Below are 8,687 nucleotides of genomic sequence, written 5' to 3'. Positions count from 1 at the left end.
CCCCCCCGCCCGCTGCGGGTGCGGTAGGCGGCCGGTGCGCATCGCTCCGCCGGCAGCGCGGGGGTGGCCAAGGCGGGGGGACGGGCCGGACGGGCGTCTGGCGGCGCTGAGCACCGCGGCGCACAGCCAGCGCCCAGGGAGCGGTGGTTACTTCGGAGGAGGGCGCAGGCTGCGTGGGGAGTGCGAGGGATGGGCGTGGGACGCCCGCTCCTTCCTTTTGCCTTCGACTTTCTGCAGGAGGGGTTGCAAGTAGCGTACAACCGTTTCCAGTTCCTCTAGGGATCCCCCGGGCCGCCTGTGAGCGCAACTGAAATGTTCACTAGTGAAGTTGCAGTGTATGTAAAGTTGCCATAATAAACCTGTCAAACTTTGTTCTCTGGGAGTAGAGAGGACAAGGAAACAGGTATGTTAAATCCCCTTGGAATACATGTCCCAAGAGGTATATGCTCTTCGTGTCGCTGCTGGCTGACCTAAAATAAAAGGACTTTGTGTATGAGGGATTTTGCTTGGTTGGTTGTTCTCTCTTCTCTTGATGTGGTAAACAGGACAGGGAGCAATTTTTCAGGCAGGATTTCTAGGATTGTCATGCTCATCAAGAACAGGATTTCAGAAGTTCTGTTTTATTTTCTGGTCATCTGACCGTAGTTATGGATAGAGCTGATGCTTCCAATGGGAACTGCACAATTGCAGATTGCTTTCTAATCTTTTCATACACCTAGTGTGTTTTTGAAGGCCCTCTTAAGGAAGACATCATGACCTTGGATGGTAATACCTTTCGAGGGTTAGCAGTGTAACTTCATTGTGGCTAAGAGTAATTAGAGTCTACTTAGTGATAGTGATAGGAAAAGGCAAATCAAGAGGAAACATTTGGATTCTGCAGTAATCACAGCTTCAGCTGGAATAATAATTGCTTTTCAGCATCTGCACATGTATAATCAGTAAGGTCTTGTCTGGCTATAATTTGTTTTTGAGAGTCTGTTAGCTAAATCAGAGGTTCAGGTAGATATGCAGAACTGAGGCATATTACATGAACTTAATTGTTCCAGGCTGTGTCTGATGGGCCATGAGTGTGTTACATGGATGCACTAATTCACCTGTGACATAATCTTTTGCCCTGATCTTATTTATGTCATGTCAAGAAAAATCATCTGCATTTTCGTCAGAACAGCACTCAGGATCGAAGCAGTCTAAATTGGCAGTATGCTACCCTCCTGCTACTTGGGGAGTTTGTAATTGGCTTCCTCTCTGAAAAAATCGTGCTGAGATATCTTCTAATAATGAACTATGTGCATGTTCACAGATTTATCATGACAAGGACTGGAAGCCACTTGCCAGTAAGTATTATTCAGGCCTCTACAGTCCCTGAAGCTGGCTACAGTAGTGTGCTCTTCTATTCCCATATACATTGTTGGTTGTATTACATTGGGCTCTTGACATATGGGACACATTTATTCTATCCAAACAATTCTTTGTACATGTGTGACTGATTACAAAACTCTACTGAGTATCAATGTATTTGGCAGTTATTGCACAATTCTGCCTCAGTCTGTTCCATGGTAAAACCTGCTGGATGGAGCTGATGGGGAGGAGACCTCCATAACGTGATGCTTGCAGGGATTTGTCCTCTAGCGGTCTTTCAGTTCTCTTAGAGCTGAGCTGAAGGAACTGAAGCCAAATCCCAATGCCAGCATCAAACACTGGCTACTTAGAGTCACAAAATGCCTCTGGATGTCTGAATCACAGCCTGGCATCAGTTGTTCCCTTTATTACCTTCCATCATCCCTTCTGTTCAGGAAAGTGATGGGAAAAGTAGATGATAACTTTATTTGTAACCAGAATAAAATGAAAAAATAAACTTCTTTTTTAATTGGATTATTTTTTTAAAGATGCATGTAAAATTGAATTTGGGTCTGCATCTCTCTGTTGAGTTCAGTCCACCCCTGGTGGATATGCACAAGAGAGAAGATGTAATTTCATGTAATTTTGGGAAAATCTCCTTATTACCAGCAGTTTTGTGTCTGGAATCCCAGTAACAGAATTGTAACATGATGAGCACTGAAACATGCACTCGCTATAGAAATGTGATTTACAGGAACATCCAGTGAATAATGGACTTGATGACTAGAATTCTGTTTTCATTGAATTGCTGTAAATAAAGAGGCTTCTTCCCACCAGGGCTGACTGAGGTGCCTATAATGCAGAAAGGGCTTCAGGGAGCAGGTTTCATTTTGCTGCTTGTGTTGGAGCAAACAGCTGTCATTAAGAAGGCAACTGGACTGGGCGATTTGATTCTTATCAAATCAAATAGATTGCTCTTCTAATAGCAATGTTTATTAAAATCACTAGTACTATACTGAGAATAAATTGTTTAAAACCAATCTTCATTGGGACCTCAAGATCACATTGCCTTTAAAACCCTCTGATTTTTAGTAAGTGATACGTTTGGAATTATTCACATCTGAACCTCTGGTTATGGGGTTTTTTTCCACATTTTCAAAATTTTTTTTCTGCAAGAATGAGAGGTAGAAAGTTATTTTCTTTGTTGAAAGCTGATGTTCCATACATAGATCCCCATGCCTCTGGGTGTTAAGAGCCAGGCTTGAGGAAAGCACCACAGCTTGTGAGATCTATTCATTGTATTCTTTTGTATGTATTTCTGATGCATTTTTCCACTGTTGCTTCTTTCAGGAAATCAATTAGACTTTTGCACATAGAATATAGCTCTGCATTTGCTTAGAAGAAAATGAGTAATTCAGAGGTAGGTCTTTTTCTGTGCTGGAAACCTGTACATGTCCTGGTAGCAAGCTGATGTGAGTGTACTGATGATTTGTCCAAAGATAAGAAAACTTACAAATGCTTTTTTAGGAACACTTCTTGTCAAAAGACTCTCCTTCTGCCATAATGAGTATTTCAGTCATATCCTGTTACATATCTAAACCTTTTCTGAGAAAAGGGACCAAGAATGGATCCCAAGTCAATGCATCTATTATTTAGAATTTTTCATCCTCTTTTTTCAATGAACTGTGTTTTCAGAGTGTGTTCCTTTCCTTCATGACTACTACAACTGAAAGTTACTGGGAAATTTTGGAAAAAAGGTAAACATTGTAATTTTCACTGTCTTCCTCTTGATCCCAAACTTGTTCAGCTGTAGGAATCATGTTAGTAGCTTGCTTTATAGGAATAGGAATGTATATTACTGTTGTCATCCACTGTCTACGTGAGACCGTTGGAAACCATAAGGTTTTGCTAAGGCTAGCAGACTCTACTGAGAGTAATAAGTATTTGTGTATGTGAGAGAAGGAAAGAGCAGGAGTGAGAGAAGTGTCTTTTGGGACAAGTGAGGGAGGTAATATGCAGACTTTTGAGCAGCAGTGGTGCTAATATCCACAAGGTCTGCCTCTCCAGAGCTATGGAAATTTACATTATTATTTTTTTCTGGTGAGGTCCTCGAATAATTAAGATAGTTAATCTCTTTCCAGGAAGCTATATGCTTTAACTTTTAGTCTTCCTCAGCTTGTATGCTTTAATTGTATCCTTATAATCATCACAGCATACAGCAAAAGGGGAGGCTGGAAAATATGAAGACTCTAAGGAAGCCAGTGTTTCAATTCTCAGCATTTTCTCAACACTTTAAAGTTTAACTGCTTTTATTTTGATAGATAAGTAGTAGAATTTTTGTTTGACTTCTACTGTGAATTTAGAAAGCTGAACTGAATGAGAAGTGTGTGACATCCTCATTTTCTAAAGTTTATAAAATAGGGCAATTATGTACTTATTTTTATATCTAGATCGGGTTTTGCTAGATCATTAGTTTAACACCACCACCAGCTGCTTTTGGGGGTTTGGACTGCTGAATTCAGTGGCAGATATAACATGTGCAATGGGCTTGGACTGCAGGGGTTGCTGTGCAGGTGGCCGGCAAGAGCAGGCTGGCTGCCCTCTGGGTCTGGATTGCAGCGAGACTGTACCAGACCTGTGGGTGCCTAGTGAGTGCAATGCATCCAGCCTTGCATGGGCAGGTGCCGTTACTAGTGGGAAAGTAGTATTAGATAGTTCTGTGGGCAGAGGAGGGGTGGAGACTTAGACTTTTCTTTATTCCTAGGGTAAATCCATGCTTGACGAAACTGTCAGGTCACCAGATGAATGCAGAACCCTGACTCTTTCCCAGAGCTCTTTCTGCGACAGAAGGAGGCCAGCTGCCTTGGTGCAAACTTCGTGTCCCCCTATAGACGTTATTGGGGCTCCCAGGGGAGCGAGAAGATCTGTAAGAAGCAGAGGTGACAGAGCCATGTCATTTCCTCACTGTCCTGGGAAGTGGATGACAGCGACCAGCCTCTTTTTGAGGCAGGGATCTCCACAGCAGCAGCAGCAAGTACTGGGTGTCATGCTGTTGGGAAGCAAGACCTGAGCCAGGTGAGCCCAGGTGCTGACAAAGCAGCATCTGGGGGCTGGGCTGGGCTCCCTGGACTGTGCTCGCACTGCTCTGCAGTCCACAGGGTCGGGGAACCATGGTCAGCTCTTTGAGAAAATAGCTGGAAAGAAGAATAATTTAGGAGATACTTCCTCTTCTTTTGAAGACTTTCATAAGAGTTCATGACATTAAGTTTATTTGCTTGAAAAATCTTAGATGGCAATGTTGAAATATGGTATTATTCAATAAACGCTTCCTATACTCTTACCTCGTTTCCATGGCTGCCCTCTTAGTTGGTGGAGCTGCAATCGGTGTGGTGCAGTCTCGCCTTCAGGTGTGGGCACAGACCAAGTGTGGGGGATGTGGAGAGAAAATGCAGGGAGGCTGGATGTGCTGCTCACGTGCTACTCCCTCTGCATAGTCACAGGAGCTGCTGCAGGATTGGCAGTTCCAAAAAGCAGATACCTGTCTTCCCGCGTGGGCAAAATATCTGTGTCCAAACCAGATGTAAAGTAGACCCTGGTTTGCTGCACTCATTGTTTAGTTTAATATTAAAGCAGACAGGAATGAGGGGGGTTTTAACTGCATGATGTGTTTCCTTCCTGTGTATCCTTCCTTTTCTTTACCTTCCTCATTTGTCTTTCTTGTTCATGTCAAAAATCTGGTGTTTGTTTAAATGAATGAAGAGCACTCCTGATAAGGAACCTTTTATTCTGCTCATGCTGTCTTTCACCTGACTGGGCCAGGGAGAGCCAAGAAGAGCCATCTTTTGAGTGCTTCAAAGATGTCAGGCTGGAGTAAATGTATTGCATTTGTGAGGAGGCAGGTATTTGGGGTTTTTTATTTATCAAACATGTTGTTATGCTTTTGGAAATCAGCCTTTTTCCTTCAGTCTTATAGACTGTACTTTTTAATAGTGTTTCATTACAGGCACATATATCTTTTAGCTTGGTTTTGCAATTTAAATCTGGTCTGGGGATGTTCACTTGTTCTGCGTGATTGTGGCTATGTTCTTTCCGGGAACTGGCAGCAAAATGTTGTATTTTAAATGTGTTTTCTAAAATGATACATGCTGTTAAATAAAATATTACACAGATCACGCCATTCAAAAGAATATTTTTACAAAATTCAGCACAAGACAGTGAACACTGAATGTCATCATGATCCAAAAGTCTGTGAAGCTTGGCTCCCATTTCTATCACTTACTGTTGTGTCTGTTCCAGATTCAGCTCTGACCGCCACACAATCCCATGTTAATGGCATCATTTATGTTTCAGGTGATACAAAGGCAGAATTTGAGCCAAGAAAGTATTCCTGTAAAAGGAATTATGTTTAAATTCCTTAGCGTTGGAAGCAGTGATGAAGGTGGTGAAGTATATTTGGAGAGGCTGTGTGATTTATTCTCAATATGTGATGCTACGTGTGAAATGAACTGAGTACTGTTAGTGAGGGAACACATTGTAGCCCTTAGTTTACCCTTCCTTTGAGTAAATTCATCTCATCTGAAGCAAACTTTATGTAAAAATTATGTTCAGAGTAGGACTGAGTTAAAATTTGAAAGGAGCATATTAAATACCGAAATAGAGAAATCTAAGTTGTAAACATTGTGATGACTGTGTATGTGGTTCTTTTATTGTGCAGTAGAAAGGGATGGTTTGGACACCTTCTGTTGACAGGTTAATGATTTAAGGCTCTTGTAGGTCATAAGAACTAACCCATTTAATTTTTAACTGATCATAAAATTATCAGTTTCTGGAAAAGGCTGTGGTTATGGTAAAGCAGGATGTTGTTTGCATTGCTTAATCATCTCCGAAAAATGGGTTTGGACTAATGTGTAATTAGTAATTTTTAAAATGTCTTTTCTCAAAACAACAGACGACTTCCCATTGTGGTAAACTTAAATACTTTATGTATTCATAAAAACACATTTATACTGTGGAACAAGAGGAGAAATAAAAATTGGTGTTTGAGCTGGCCTCTACTTCTTGTTGAACCTAATCATTGTGATTAAAATTTAATGGAGAATGTGCAGTGTTATCAGTGATAATTACTATGTGAAAAAACTCTCTTCTCCAACCTAACTGTGGAAAGACTTAGAAAAGTCAGTTTTTACTTCTGGAATTCTGTAAATTTACCAAGAATTACAGCTATAAGACCCTCTTAACATTATTTACTATGTTCTTTGAGCTAAACAGAAGCACAAAAAGATGGATTTTCCTCTCTGTGCAGACTGCTTGGAGAAAACACTATTTTCTAGTTAGAAGGGGGTTTTGCTGCTTCTGAAAAAGGGGTGTAATCAACAGGAGAATAAAAGATGGTATTTTTAAGGAGAGGTATTAAGCACCTTCCTTTGCTTCTCTACACAAAACCATCATTTTTTTCCTCCTCATCAGAGCAGTTAAGAGTGAGGATAATAATTATTGTAGTTGTGGCTGAACACCCAGTTGTTCCAGGTACATATTAGTCATCAATGGAACCCTGCCCAATTCCTCAGGGACGAAAATGGACAGGGCAGAAGTACTATTATCATCATCTCACAGGGGAATTAGGCCACTTAATCACTCAGTAACTTGCTGGAGATCCTCAGGATGCTTATGGCAGAATGAAAATTCAAATCCCCTACTGTCTCAGCTCCAGAGCAGTGCTATCTGCAAACTACTATGGTCTGAGACTCAGCACTTTCTAATCAAGTTACTATAAATAAGAGCAAACATTTTATAAAGTAAGATAAAAAGCAGCTAAATTTCAGTACTCATCAGCCTGATGATGTTAAAAATGCGTGCAAGTTTCCAAGTATGGAGTGGTACCTGATGTCCTGTAGAAGTAACCCTTCCTTGCAAATCTGTCACTTCAATCAAAATCTAATCAAAGTACCCAGTGTGCTACTGAAAAGTTGTGTATGAGCTACAGAACCAAAGAGCTTGACTCTTCATTGCCTTATGTCACTACTTACACCTATATATGGACTAAGTATAATGTCCTGGTAGAGCAAAAATAGAGTCAATTAATACCCAATGTGAACATGTGTAAATGGCTAGAAAATGGGAGCTACCATTTTGCAGGAATTCTCCACATTTCAAAATGTGTGTTTGTTCTGAACTGGAGCAAATAGTTGGCCTCTTGTGAAGCGAAAAGTTTAGAAAAGACTGGCCTAGAATGATTGGATTGATTTGAAAGGTGATAGTATAAAATCTTATACATATTGTGGGAATGTAATACACAATAGTATGCTATGTTATTTAGGACAGTACGAAAACTAAGGAATATTTTTACCTTTAGAAACACATCATTGCTTCATTGAAGCAACTTACCTGATCGGAATGATTCTATCATTGTACGAAGATCACTAATGAGAATTTCTCTTTTAGTGTTTCAGTGCATATGAAACATTTGATTTCTTTAGATAGCATGTGACTGTAGCATAAAAATACGAACTGTGAATAATCACCTTTTAAAGGTCCTTTATACTTTCCTGACTCCCGCGAATAGCTTAACAAGTATCCTTGCTGTATCACCTTTTGCAGTACAGAAGCCAACTTCTCAGTATGTTGCATTGGTGTTTATAAATTTATTTTTCCAAAAACTGTGAATCTAGAGCAGCTTGCAGTTTTCAAACACTCCACCAGTTTGGAGTGTTTGCACTGGAGCCCTAACTTTGGTTTTGGTCCAAATTTCAAAGCGTAAAATCCACCAGAGAGTCACAGATTTACACATTCAGCACGCCTTTCGAAGTCCCTCCGTTGTGGAGTTGGAAGAGCACCTGGGTGAACAGGCTATGGCAGGAGCCTCCAGCTCCTGTACATGCCCATCTAGCAGGAGCTCCCCTCTTTATCTGCAAGAGCTCCGTGTTGTAGAGCTGTGACTAGGGTAGAAGACACTTTTGCTGTACTTTTTCTCTCTGCCCCTCCACTACACCTTACAGAGGGTGGAGGGCCTAGAGAAATATTATGGCACTGCACAAAAACCATGGGGGAGCACTGCTGGGGCAGGGGGGGGGACGGACAAGGCTAATAACTGGGGCTAAGTACCCCCTTGGAGCCATTTTCTTTCACGGTGAATGAATGTCTAGAAGACCCAGTTATTTGTGCTAGTTTTGGTCGTTAATGGTCCAAAGAATCGGAACATATCTCGGTATGATTATATATGATTTAGAAGTCTAATTTAGGTGGCTGCTTGCTTTATTTAAATCTTGGCTGGAGCACACTGTCATCCCTATTTGTAAGTCATTATCTCAGTGCTCTCAGACAGCCTGGCCAGGCCCAGGGTGTGCCTTTGA

Source organism: Haliaeetus leucocephalus, unplaced genomic scaffold (genome assembly GCF_000737465.1).
Source record: "Haliaeetus leucocephalus isolate CR32 unplaced genomic scaffold, Haliaeetus_leucocephalus-4.0 Scaffold240, whole genome shotgun sequence".
Lineage (NCBI taxonomy): Eukaryota > Metazoa > Chordata > Aves > Accipitriformes > Accipitridae > Haliaeetus > Haliaeetus leucocephalus.
The sequence above is the reverse complement of the archived record's forward strand: the minus strand, read 5'-3'. Positions refer to the sequence as shown.